This window comes from Thermobia domestica, chromosome 6 (genome assembly GCF_964235325.1).
Source record: "Thermobia domestica chromosome 6, izTheDome1.hap1.1, whole genome shotgun sequence".
In the NCBI taxonomy this organism is placed as follows: domain Eukaryota; kingdom Metazoa; phylum Arthropoda; class Insecta; order Zygentoma; family Lepismatidae; genus Thermobia; species Thermobia domestica.
In genome coordinates, this window is record NC_137459.1 from 39,364,083 (window position 1) to 39,378,188 (window position 14,106).

A 14,106-nucleotide genomic window follows, 5' to 3' on the forward strand; every position below is an offset into this window, starting at 1 on the left:
ATTTGAACTCAACTTCTTGAACAAAACAATATGATAAGGGAAGAAAGACAAGTGAACATTTGCAATGTTTGAATGTGGTGGACACTAATATGGCTAGTTGTGTTTGGTGTTAACGGCTGTTTAAGTATTTGAATTATTACTAGTGTCAGATACTAGCAGCCTCCTCCACAACTTACATCAGCAAGGTAATCATATTTAAGAAAGCGATAGTGAAACTCACAAAACTTAATGCTAGATAAAATTCGGAATATGGTGAATATCAATTACATAGCGCATAATGGCCAAGCGATCACATGTGGCCAAATCAATAGTGAACCGCGCAATCCATCTCAAATTGAGACGGCAAACTGTTCGCAGGGCCAGCGTGCATGGGTTAATACCACGGCATATTTCGGAGCGGACCGCCACCTAGCTGGTAACCTCTAGAAATTAGTTGTGACAATGGACGAAGCATGAAACTGCTATCGAAGTGACTGTGGAAACATTTGCGCCATTACCTACAGAGGTGTGCACGAAAAAGACAGAACCAAGTTTTTGCGTTAAAATGTAAAGTAAATTGGTTACGGGCTTTTGCTGCAGAAAAAAGCTCAAGGTTCCTAAGATCCAAAAGTCAATGGTGCTATTAGTATGAAGATATCTCCAGTTTACGCAGATGATGACAATAACAACACCTAACGTGTGGAACTGCATCAGGGCAAAGCTTTAAGTCAAACGACCAAAATATCGCTGGCCTTCTACTGATGCATAACAGCTGCAACTGTTATCTATGCTATTTTCGCTAAGAGGCTCGATACTAGTTCCATAGATTATTGTGCTTTTGAACTTCTCAAACGACGCCTTTCATCACGTCGGATTCTCACGATAAATGGCCTCTGGAAAACCTGGAAGCAGAAGTGGGACATTATATCTCTTGTACAGCTACAATGAACTCGGCTGCAGTGGAAAGTGGGATATCGCAATGATTCATACCGGTGGTCATCACATCAAGCATAATCGATGGTGACTGGGTGGAATTTGTTAGGTAAGCAAGAACTTCAATTTTTTCCAATGGAAACAGATCAGCCTCTGTGTATATATAGATTTTTTTTTAAAGTAAAACTTCAACATACGAAGGTACTGAAAATCCCTTCCCAGTTTTCCTGCTGTCATATTTAATTGTTGCAAGTCAATAACATGTTGGTATTCCATCAAAAAAGCCTCCAAATTTCTGTTTGATCGCTTACGTCCAGCGGTAAAAGAGTTACTTTTGACGTGAAGCAAAAAAAAAAAAAAAAAAAAAAGTTTCTAACCCTCTTGGGGATTCAATATTTAATAACTCTTTGTTATCGAGCACCTGGGAGTTAGAAATAACAACCATACGTAATTTCATCTCTTTCGATCAAGAAGATGTGAAGATTCACCGTCACCAGTGTTTTGCTTTTAATATATAGGATGGATCAGCCTTTAATAAATAGAATAGCCTTAATATATAATAGGATGTAACATTTAATGTACAGGTCACACGTAGCGCCCAATTTCTATTTCAGTGATGTCTATTTATGCAAGAAATTCGTCATATATATTTAGATCAGGGGGGTGGTCGAAGTTCTCACCCCAGAGACACTTTATAGAAGTGAGTATATTTATGCAAGTCTAAACGACAAATATGTCCTGATAGCTTGATATTTCTGTTTCATACTGTAAAAGTTACAAGAGGATTGCTCAATAAGAAAAATACCAGAGCAATTTTTGTCGGGGAGGTCATTTACCAAGAGACAGTGATTGTTGTTCTAGGGACAATATTAAATGTAATGATAGTCGATTGTTTTCAATGACGAATTTATTTGCTACAAAACAAACGATAAAAGTACTATACAGAAATCAGTCTGCTTTCTCTTCCTCATTAAAATTGGAATTTTTGCTCCGTAAAGTAACTAATAACAAGAGACACAATCTACGTTTAAAAACAAATACATTTTAGTTTTACCAGATTATATCTGAAAGTATTTTCCCTTGGTACATCAAGATGCGTGTCACTTGGTACGACAATTGCCCAAATCATAAACTAGATCCAATTCTAGAAAAGAAGTGCATAATAAAATTTCCTACAAGTAGAAACAGAAAATAGACGTCTTAAATAAACTGCATTATTTGCTTGTCACTTAGTTCTGTATCCAGCAAGAAAACTAGTTCAAAATGTCGAAACCAAAAATTACTTTTATACACGAAAAACGTAAATGGCTTTCTCGCTAATTTGCTTCGTTATCGTATGCAATTTTCTGATACGCAAATCTCTTTTGGAGAAAATAACATCACTGGAAGAAAGAAAGAAATTGAGGAAAGCTGTAGGTGCCATGTCCGCTGTTACATTCTGTCCCTTAGATAAGGAACTTCCTCTACAGTAACACATTGATCGATTGTTTTGTATTTACGCCCTTACTTCAGTAGTGAGGCTATACAAGACGAGATCTACAGTTTAAATTGAGACCTGAACTATTGTAGTGCGTTCGATGCTCTCTCAGCGGAAACGAACTTGGGGCCTCAATAATAACACACGCACGCTATCCACGTAATACACTAACATCAGTGGCAAAACAATGTCCATCGAAAACCACAATCAGCCTGACGGGGAACGGTTAAGAGCGTGACATAACTAACTAACTAACTCTATGAACTATGGAACCCGGAGGTTCAATGCCGCGTTCACAAAAGCTCTCCACTGACCTCTATCAGCCAACTAGATTCAATTTCTACTTTGTATTCCTATTTCTGCGAGATCCATCTTAATATTATCCTTCCATCTGCGCCTAGATCTTCCTAATGGTCATTTTCCGATTGGTCTTCCAGTCAAGACTTTGAAAGCATTTCTACTTTCTTTCATCCTAGCTAGATGACTTGTCCACCTAAGCCTCCTAGACTTAATGATCCTAACAATGTTTGGTAAACCATATAAATTAAGTAGTTCATCGTTATGAAGTTTTCGCCATTCCTCTTGGGTCCGAATATTCGTCTCAGGATCTTGTTCTCAAATACTTTCACTCTATATGCTTATAGGCTGAATGTAAGAGCGTGACATAGTAAACATACAAAATTTACTATTTTTGTTTTGCTTGTTTTTCATAAGTGAAAGGAGATAATGAAATGCAACTTACCACAATCATAGATAATGTTATTCTACAACAGAAAATACAAACCTGAAGAATTTTCAGTGCTCAGTAATAACATTAATATTTAATTGTAATAACTATATGTTAAAACTATTTTGTTTATTACAAACTAAATACAACTATTATTTAAAAAGTAGTTCAAAGGATCCCAAGACAATATGATATGTAATCAAATGCAGTTGAGTTCATTCCTCTAGTCGCTGCCTTAACTTAGATTTTGGGGGAAATGGTATTCTAGCAATTTCTATGGATGGCAACATTGAAAATTCTTAAGGTTCATATTTTCTGTTACAAAATAACATTATCTGTGATTGTGGTAAGTTGCATTTCATTATCTCCTTCCACTTATGGAAAACAAGCAAAGCAAAAGAAAAATGATAAATTTTGTATTAGTTTTAGTGCCAGGCTCTTAATAGTAAAATGGTACTACTGCTTGTATAAATACAAATCGGGCTACCTTGTATGAATACAGATTGATATACCAAGTGAAGATACTATTTTTGTTTTTATTTAAGGAATATTAAATGACAGTCATATTTTCCTGAATTAAGATCAAAACTCAGAAAGCCGCCGGCACGTCGCGAGGTACCGCTACGTATCTCGAGAAGGAAACACGCTGGTAATACTGCAAATGAGAATAAACTGTGGTAAAAAAAATAAAAAATAAAAAAAATACACTTTATGGTCCCGGAATAAATTTTTGTACTGTACTGAACATTCACATGCCTCATGACTTTTCAAATATACAAGTAACATCTTCACCACTACAATATACTTTTATATACGATACGGACTATGGAATTTCAAAACACAATTCTCATTCCCAAGCAAATAGGTACAAAATAAGATAAAGTTTTTATTTCGTATGTAAAATACATTTAAGAAGTCTCATCCTAATTTATGTCGTTTTCTGTGTCAACTGATCTGTGCAAGAATTGATATTCAGTTTATTTAAAATGTTTAGATGAAGAGATCTACAGACCGCTCCCTTGTTACCACTTCTTTTTGAAACACGTTTCCCAAATTAATTTAACGACTAGTTCCTCCATCACATGATGGAAGATGGCAACGCAAATTATTGCAAATTATTGTACAGTTTGATGTGTTGTATCCTACTCCTACTCCTACTTTTTCTTAGCTCGCTATGAAGACAACGTATGAACGGTCGAAAGTCTTGTAATTTCGTTTATTTTCTTATTGTATTTTGATATATTACAAGGTTCGACGTGTTTCCAGCACTACGTGCTGGCTATAAACACACATCAGACGACAGCTACGAAGAAAACTTCGTCAACCATCGCCAACAAGTGATGTAAATCCAAGTAGTCAGCGACATTTATGGATGAAAGGAGTCGAAACGCCACAGAAGGTGTTAATCTCCATCGATTGATTAACCATCAATTCTCTAAGACGCATGGTTATTGAAAGGAACCTATCCTATACTCTCGAGACGCATGATCATTGAGAGACACCTATTTAATACGCCCTAAGAAGCATAGTCATTGGACCCCTATAATTCACCAGGAAATCACCAAGCTATTTAGAGGAACTTATCTGTAATATTTATTACTATTGTATACAAGATGGATCAGAGACGTGGACATTGGGAAAAGCTGAAATATCCAAGCTGGAAGCATTTGAAATGTGGTGTTGGCGCAGAAAGCTGCGCATATCATGGACTGAAAGGAAAAAGGAATGAAGAAGTACTAAAGAAAGCTAACAAAGGACGACAGATCATGAAGATAATAGGAAAAAGAAACAGCATGCTTCACCATCTTATTCGGCACTCCGATTGGATCACCATGCTGATAGAAGGAAAGGCAAAAGGAAAACCAGGGAGAAGAAGACCAAGGATAGCATATCTAGACGCAGTTACGAAGAAGATGCCTTATTAAAGTATAAAACAGCTCTTCCAAGCGAGAGAAAAGTTTTAAAATTTCCATGTTGCCCACCAACCTACGGTTGGGGTGAAAAACAAGATCGTATTCAAGAGGTAACTTTTATAACAAAAGGCGATGGGGAAGTCAAAACTTCCATGTAGCATCTTTTAGTTCTACCCTGAAAGACAGAAAACTTTACAATATATATAAATTAAACCTACTCAAGTATTTTTATACACGGTGTTAGAAGGTGATTCAAGAAAAATATTATAATATACATGGGGCGGAAAACGCCTCCTTTCAGAATTCTCAACTGCGGAAAATGCGAAACATTACGTTTTAAAATATCTTGGCTTGAAAATTATGGATACCAGAGTAATGAATGGTATAAAATAAGTTTGGTACAACATACAATTTTAAGAACTAATTGAACACTCGTTAGATGGGTACCGGACGGTTGTGAAAGATTGATATTTATAAAGGGCTCATACTAATTTCTCTGTAATTTCTTGAACCGCTTGCGATAGTTCCCATAATTTTCAAGCCAATTCATTTTGAAATGCGACGTTTTGAATTTTCGGCGATTTATCGAATAGATTAGAATAGTTTATTGTCATTGAGCTTTACAAGCAATATACAACGTCCAAATGAGATATACATATAGATATAGATGAAAAAGAAAAACGAAAGCATAATATCAATATACAGACATAATAATAGACAGACAGCAGTAGAAACAAGTGGATCATGGGGTCACGAAGGATATAATTTCATTAATATAGCGATCAAAATTGATGATCCCCGAGCTACTGCATTCCTTTTCCAACGTATCAGCATCGCCATCCAGCGCGGGAATGTGTCATCGATCTTAGGCACATTACCTCCTGGTAAAGAACTGGACGAGATTTTTCTTCTATAACCCACAATAAGACGGAAGTACAGACATCCTAGGAGACTGACAACCAATTTGACGATGTTCTGAAGAATGTTTTGAATCCAAGAACGGAAAATATCTGGAAAGAGACAAGCCAAGCCAAGTGTTTCACAGGGCCGCGGTGGCTCAGTAGTAGAGCGTTCACCTCTGGTGCATGGGGTCCCGGGTTTAAACCCTGCTCCCGCCAAGGGAACTTGGTGGTGAACAAACACCGTGTGCGTGGGTTTCCTCAGGGTTCTTCTGTTTCCTCCCACTTTCTTCATTCCACCATTTCATTCATTCCTCGTCATCACCGACTCCTCTAGCCTAGCCGGCATAACCGTGGGACGTAAAACTCACAAATTTCATTTCCAAGTGTTTCACAATTTCAGTTAATATTTGTTTCAGTGATATACTTAATGTTTGGAATATTCACATTATCATCATCATCATAGGTATTCTGCCCTTACTCGCAGGTCATTTGCAGCAGCTGAGAAGCTTCCATGCTCCACGGTCCTCCGCTAACCTCTTCGTCTTCACGTATGATCTTTCTGCTTTTATATCATTCATTAATTGTAGTCTCCTTCGCCCCCTCCCTCTCTTTCCCGCCACCATACCCTATATGACGTCCCTCATGATACAATTTATTCTTAGGCAAAGTCCCAATCAGTTTCTCTTCCTCTTCTTAACAATATCTAAAAGTGTTCTTTTCTCCCCCACCATTTCTAACACTCACTCATTCGTTTTCCGCTCGACCCAACTAATTCTTTCCATCCTTCTCCACACCCAAATTTCGAATGCTTCCAGTCGTTTTTCACCACTTTTACGTAATGTCCACGTTTCCGCTTCATACAGTACAACACTCCACACAAAGCATTTTATGAGTCTTTTTCTCAACTCTCTATTCAAGGTCCCACAAAACAGACTTTTCTTCCTCCTAAAGGCTTCTTTCACCATTCCTATCTTTGCTTTTATTTCACGTTCGCACTTCATGTCATTACTAAGAATACTACCCAGATATTGAAAACTATTCACTTGTTCTATTTGCTTCCCTCCCACTTTTATATTTGACACAGATCTCTTCGTTCCAATCACCATGGTTTTTGTCTTTCTAACATTTATTTTCATCCCATATTCTTCAAAGCCCATCCTTAGGTTTTCTAACATTTTATTGAAACGTTCTCACCACAAAGCAATGTTTTAAATATATATATAAAAAACAAAGAAAGACTTCTTTGTCCAGTTGTGTGGGAAGGAAGCAATTCCCACCAAAGAAAGAACTTGTTTGCGTCGCAGAATAAAGTATAAATCGAAAAACTAATCACTGTCTTTACGAAATATACAGAGCATCCACAAAAAATACTTCTATAACCTGGTGGCGGTTATACTTCTCTTCCCTCCATTATTACTTTTTCGTCTAATAGTCCTTCCCAAGCCATCCTCCTCCCGGAGATCCGAATGGGGGGATATTTTACTTCCAGAACTATGTTTTGACTTGCGAAAGACCATTGTACATATGTTCTCTTTTTGCTGCCAGCAAACTAGGGGAAATAGAGTGGTGGCTTCCCGTTGCCTTCCACTTTGCAGTATCCCAGCCGTTAAAGTCACTCTGACCACGCCTGGGACTAAATGTCCAAGTTGTCGTACCAATCACTATGATTTCCGCCAACTTCACTACTGGAGAACTGCTGCCTTCTCCCAGAACACTCTTCGTCTGACTACTCCATTTAGACCAATTCGGTAGGGTGGCCCTTCTGGTAGTGAACTACCACCGACATAGTTCTAAATTTCACTGAAGCACGCAATCCTCCGCACCTGACACATAAGTGTCTTCGTAAAGGTGGTGTTTATCAGGGAGGATTCACATTATTAGGAACAACAATTCAAAACAAAATTCTTTACAATATAAAACTATTTTGTATTATTATAAACTTAAATAAAACCTTAGAAACTCAAGAAAAAATCAGTTGCTGGTTAATACTATAATAAACAACCTAATAAGATTTTAAATAAAAATATACTGCAAATTGAGATACAGTTTCTTCATTTTTACTGGACTCTTGAATCATGTAGAATGGATTTACTATTAACCAATCATATAAATTTTTAAATATAAACCTTTAACGGCACTTGCTGTATGTAGCTTGTTAGTTTATTAAACAGCTTCAGTCCTACGAGTAAATAATTATTTTTGATTTTCGATAATCTAGTAAAGGGTACATCAATTTTCTTACGCCATCTAGTATTATATGTATGCACTTCATCTCGGTTATATTTGCAAAGTTTTGTTTAGTATAAAGTAGCACTTGATAAATAAATAAATAAATAAATAAATAAATAAACTTAACTACCATCATTACCTTAAGCCTGATAAATAGTGGTTTATAGTGTTCTTTTTCATGTATTCCATCAATAATTCCGACAGCTTTCTTTTTCAAAACTAGGACATCATGCCGTCGCATGAGAACCAGAGGAACGTAACTCCAATAAATGTGGTTTCCGTTTTCTTCATGTTTGAACATAATTTTGAAAGCCCCACTTGGTGTAAATGGAACGTAACGTCATCTGTTCTTCTTGTCAATCATTTGTTGTAATGTAGCTCAATTACCATCTTATTAAAAACACATCTTTCTAAGAAAATAATATTTTTGTCATCTCACCTGTAAACCTACGAAAATGGAGTTACGTTCCTCTGGTTCTCATGCGATGATGTGTTTAACTACTGTTACCCCAAAGCAAAATTCCATATCCAATTACACTGTTCTGAAAGAGTGCGTTTTCCGACCAATCATTATTGGAACTTATTATTATTATTACTAGCAGCGTTCACCCCGCTTCGCTGCGGTCACCCCGGAACGCAATAAACGTTGTTACTTAGATAATTTTTACTTTTTCGCTTTCAAGTGATATGATAAAAACCATAGAAGATTGCATTAAATGTTAACATTATATCGCCTGTCATTTATGTTAACCCGCCCCGCTTCGCTGCGGTCACCCCGGAACGCAATAAACTTTGTTACTTAGATAATTTTTACTTTTTCGCTTTCAAGTGATTGCAGTAAATGTTAACATTATAGCGCCTGTCATTTATGTTAACCCGCCGAGTGACACGGTCATGCGGGTTGCATATAAATACGTTTATTTTTACCTATGATGATCTAACAAAGGATTTGTACGTTATGGACACTTGAATGGTCAATTATCTCAAGACACTGGTAATTAAAAATTAAAGTGATATGATAAAAACCATCTAGGGTCCAAATCCTAATAACCCCCCAAAAATAAAAGAAATTGGTTCAGCCGTATTAGCGTGATGAGGGAACAAAGGATTTGTACGTTCTCTTTTATATATATAGATTACTAGCAGCGTTCACCCCGCTTCGCTGCGGTCACCCCGGAACGCAATAAACTTTGTTACTTAGATAATTTTTACTTTTTCGCTTTCAAGTGATATGATAAAAACCATAGAAGATTGCAGTAAATCTTAACATTATATCGCCTGTCATTTATGTTAACCCGCCCCGCTTCGCTTCGGTCATCCCGGAAGTTTTCGCTTTCAAGTGATATGATAAAAACCATAGTAGATTGCAGTAAATGTTAACATTATATCGCCTGTCATTTATGTTAACCCGCCGAGTGACACGGTCATGCGGGTTGCATATAAATACGTTTATTTTTACCTATGATGAACTAACAAAGGATTTGTACGTTATGGACACTTGAATGGTCAATTATCTCAAGACACTGGTAATTAAAAATTAAAGTGATATGATTATTATTTGATATAAGGAGTATCCGCCTAAATTTACGGCACAATACATTAACACCATGTATGTACTCAGACGCGGATTCGAATTTGCACTGGCGCGGGAGATCCGGGTTTCATTCCCGGCGGGAGCTCATGTGGTTCGGATTCCACGTTAATCAGTAGGTCCACGTCTCGTATAGCCTCACTGCTGAACGGGACGTAAAACTCAATCAATCAATCGAATTTGCACTGTATAAAATGGCACTTGATCATACTTCACAATAGACAAAATGACACATAGGTGTATCAAAACCTTGTTTTCACCAATATAAGTCCAGATTACACAGAGGACTAGAGCATTTGGATTCTAGGAAAGGATATACATAATCGAAGGGAGGAACCATAATCCTACACAACTAATTTTATCGGTGATATTTGGAAATAAAGAACGTTAAATGTGGCACAAGCATTCCCTTCAAAATACTGCTATAAAAATATTACCCTCCAGAAAAAATACAGCATGGTAATGCATTACCATAATCGGTATAGTGATAACTTACCAGGAAACAGAAAGAGTAAAGATCATAAATCTCTACCTATAATTAAACACCTAACCTAGTACTTCGTAGAGCAACATTATGTACTAGTGGCAAGCGCGTACCCAGAGATTTTTTTGGGAGGGATCCACAGTTTTTTGAGTGGGGGAGTTCAATACGTCTGGTCTATGTAATATTGAACCTGTGTTATTCTGCATCCGAAAAGACGATATGTAATTGTTAATTACTGCCACATATGTCTCTTGATGTATTTTATAAGAAACAGTACAGATGAGGTGTAAAATCTTTAGGATACATCATCCACTTATCCTTAAACAAGTAGGGCAAGGAGGGACGGAACAGGGTGGAATGGGGTACCCCTCCTATTTCCCAGGTATGCTGCTTCAGCCTTTCGGAAGCAGTAGGAAACTAAATGTCGACTCCCTACCGGTGCGCGGAGCAGGCAGAGTGTGTTGGAGTAGGCGTGTGACACGTGTGGATTAGTGATGGGTCGTTACTTGCGGAGTCGTTACAAAGTAACGACTCTTCTTGAGTACTCAAAGGAACTAATACTGAAAACAACTCAAAGGACTCGGATTCACTTCGGAATCTTTTGAATCCAAGGACTCAAAGTATTCATTTGGATTCGGATTTAAAGTTAGACATATGATTCCTGGAATCAATTCGCGTCTGCATTGGAGAGATTGACAAGATTTAGGAACGAATACTCACACGAAACAGACAAAAAGACAAGTTGGAAGCATATGGCTATTATAGTGCGCATGCGTTAAGAAAAAAAAAACACCTTCATTGCTTGATTCTTCTGCTTGTTGAGTGCTCTCTCTTCTTCACCCTTATGCACGCTTCGTAAACTCAAAGATTTCAAATGTTACATTATAAATTGATACCACTCCGTAGTACCTCTTAACTTAACAGACACAATCACTTTGGGCAAGATAGCTTTAAATCCAAAGATTTGGTAGAGGGGTAAAAATTTCCTAGGAAATTATTATCCCCTGTCGGTTATTAGTTACTTCAAAGACAAACTCAAATGTTACATTATAAATTGATACCACTCCGTAGTATCTCTTAACAGACACAATCACTTTGGGCAAGATGGCTTTAAATCCAAAGATTTGGTAGGGGGGTAATAATTTCCTAAGATATTATTACCCCCTGTCGGTTATTAGTTACTTCAAAGACAAACTCAAATGTTACATTATAAATTGATACCACTCCGTAGTATCTCTTAACAGACAATCACTTTGAGCAAGATGGCTTTAAATCCAAAGATTTGGTATGGGGGTAAAAATTTCCTAGAAAATTATTACCTCCCTGTCGGTTTCTGGTTACTTCAAAGACAAACTCAAATGTTACATTATAAATTGATACCACTCCGTAGTACCTCTTAACAGACACAATCACTTTAGGCAAGATGGCTTTAAATCCAAAGATTTGGTAGAGGGGTAAAAATTTCCTAGGAAATTATTACCCCCTGTCGGTTATTAGTTACTTCAAAGACAAACTCAAATGTTACATTATAAATTGATACCACTCCGTAGTATCTCTTAACAGACAATCACTTTGAGCAAGATGGCTTTAAATCCAAAGATTTGGTATGGGGGTAAAAATTTCCTAGAAAATTATTACCTCCCTGTCGGTTTCTGGTTGCTTCACAGAAAAAACTCGAATGTCACATTATAAATTGATACCACTCCGTAGTATCTCTTAACAGACAATCACTTTGGGCAAGATGGCTTTAAATCCAAAGATTTGGTATGGGGGTAAAAATTTCTTAGAAAATTATTTCCTCCCTGTCGGTTTCTGGTTGCTTCAAAGACAAACTCGAATGTTACATTATAAATTGATACCATTCCGTAGTACCTCTTAACAGACACAATCACTTTAGGCAAGATGGCTTTAAATCCAAAGATTTGGTAGGGGTAAAAATTTCCTAGGAACTTATTACCTCCTTGTCGGTTTCTGGTTACTTCAAAGACAAACTCAAATGTTACATTATAAATTGATACCACTCCGTAGTACCTCTTAACAGACACAATCACTTTAGGCAAGATGGCTTTAAATCCAAAGATTTGGTAGGGGGGTAAAATTACCTCCCTGTCGGTTTCTGGTTACTTCAAAGACAAACTCAAATGTTACATTATAAATTGATACCACTCCGTAGTACCTCTTAACAGACACAATCACTTTAGGCAAGATGGCTTTAAATCCAAAGATTTGGTATGGGGGTAAAAATTTCCTAGGAAATTATTACCCCCTGTCGGTTATTAGTTACTTCAAAGACAAACTCAAATGTTACATTATAAATTGATACCACTCCGTAGTATCTCTTAACAGACAATCACTTTGGGCAAGATGGCTTTAAATCCAAAGATTTGGTATGGGGGTAAAAATTTCTTAGAAAATTATTTCCTCCCTGTCGGTTTCTGGTTGCTTCAAAGACAAACTCGAATGTTACATTATAAATTGATACCATTCCGTAGTACCTCTTAACAGACACAATCACTTTAGGCAAGATGGCTTTAAATCCAAAGATTTGGTAGGGGTAAAAATTTCCTAGGAACTTATTACCTCCTTGTCGGTTTCTGGTTACTTCAAAGACAAACTCGAATGTTACATTATAAATTGATACCACTCCGTAGTACCTCTTAACAGACACAATCACTTTAGGCAAGATGGCTTTAAATCCAAAGATTTGGTATGGGAGTAAAAATTTCCTAGGAAATTATTACCCCCTGTCGGTTATTAGTTACTTCAAAGACAAACTCAAATGTTACATTATAAATTGATACCACTCCGTAGTATCTCTTAACAGACAATCACTTTGGGCAAGATGGCTTTAAATCCAAAGATTTGGTATGGGAGTAAAAATTTCCTAGAAAATTATTTCCTCCCTGTCGGTTTCTGGTTGCTTCAAAGACAAACTCGAATGTTACATTATAAATTGATACCATTCCGTAGTACCTCTTAACAGACACAATCACTTTAGGCAAGATGGCTTTAAATCCAAAGATTTGGTAGGGGTAAAAATTTCCTAGGAACTTATTACCTCCTTGTCGGTTTCTGGTTACTTCAAAGACAAACTCGAATGTTACATTATAAATTGATACCACTCCGTAGTACCTCTTAACAGACACAATCACTTTAGGCAAGATGGCTTTAAATCCAAAGATTTGGTAGGGGGTAAAAATTTCCTAGAAAATTATTTCCTCCCTGTCGGTTTCTGGTTGCTTCAAAGACAAACTCGAATGTTACATTATAAATTGATACCATTCCGTAGTACCTCTTAACAGACACAATCACTTTAGGCAAGATGGCTTTAAATCCAAAGATTTGGTAGGGGTAAAAATTTCCTAGGAAATTATTACCTCCTTGTCCGTTTCTGGTTACTTCAAAGACACACTCAAATGTTACATTATAAATTGATACCACTCCGTAGTATCTCTTAACAGACACAATCACTTTGGGCAAGATGGCTTTAAATACGAAGATTTGGTAGGGGGTAAAAATATCCTAGGAAATTATACCCCATGTCGGTTTTTGGTTACTCTAAAGTAGTGCTCTCAAACGCGTCTGGTTGACCCGACAAGACCCGAGTCGAGTTGGGTTACGGGTCGAGTCGGGTCAGGTCAACTCGGGTCGGGGTGTCGGGTCGGGTCAGTCGGGTCGAGTCGGGTTGTCGGGTCAGTTCACTTTGGTCAACTGAGTTTAGGTTGTGCTTAAACTCGGCTGGAGTCGAAAACTGCTGTTTTTCACTAGCTGCCTAATTAAAAATAGCAAATTCAATTGATTTTATAGAAACCATAAATCTATTTTGAACACTTGCAGCTAGTGCTTTTATGGTAAATGCTTATTTTTGTAA

General features: G+C 37.1%; 1 protein-coding gene across 1 annotated transcript in view; it reads right to left on the reverse strand.

Moving 5' to 3' along the window:
- Positions 1 to 14,106, reverse strand: part of LOC145687953 (caveolin-1-like) — a 255,610-nt gene that overhangs the window by 198,618 nt on the left and 42,886 nt on the right. The window lies entirely within an intron of this gene.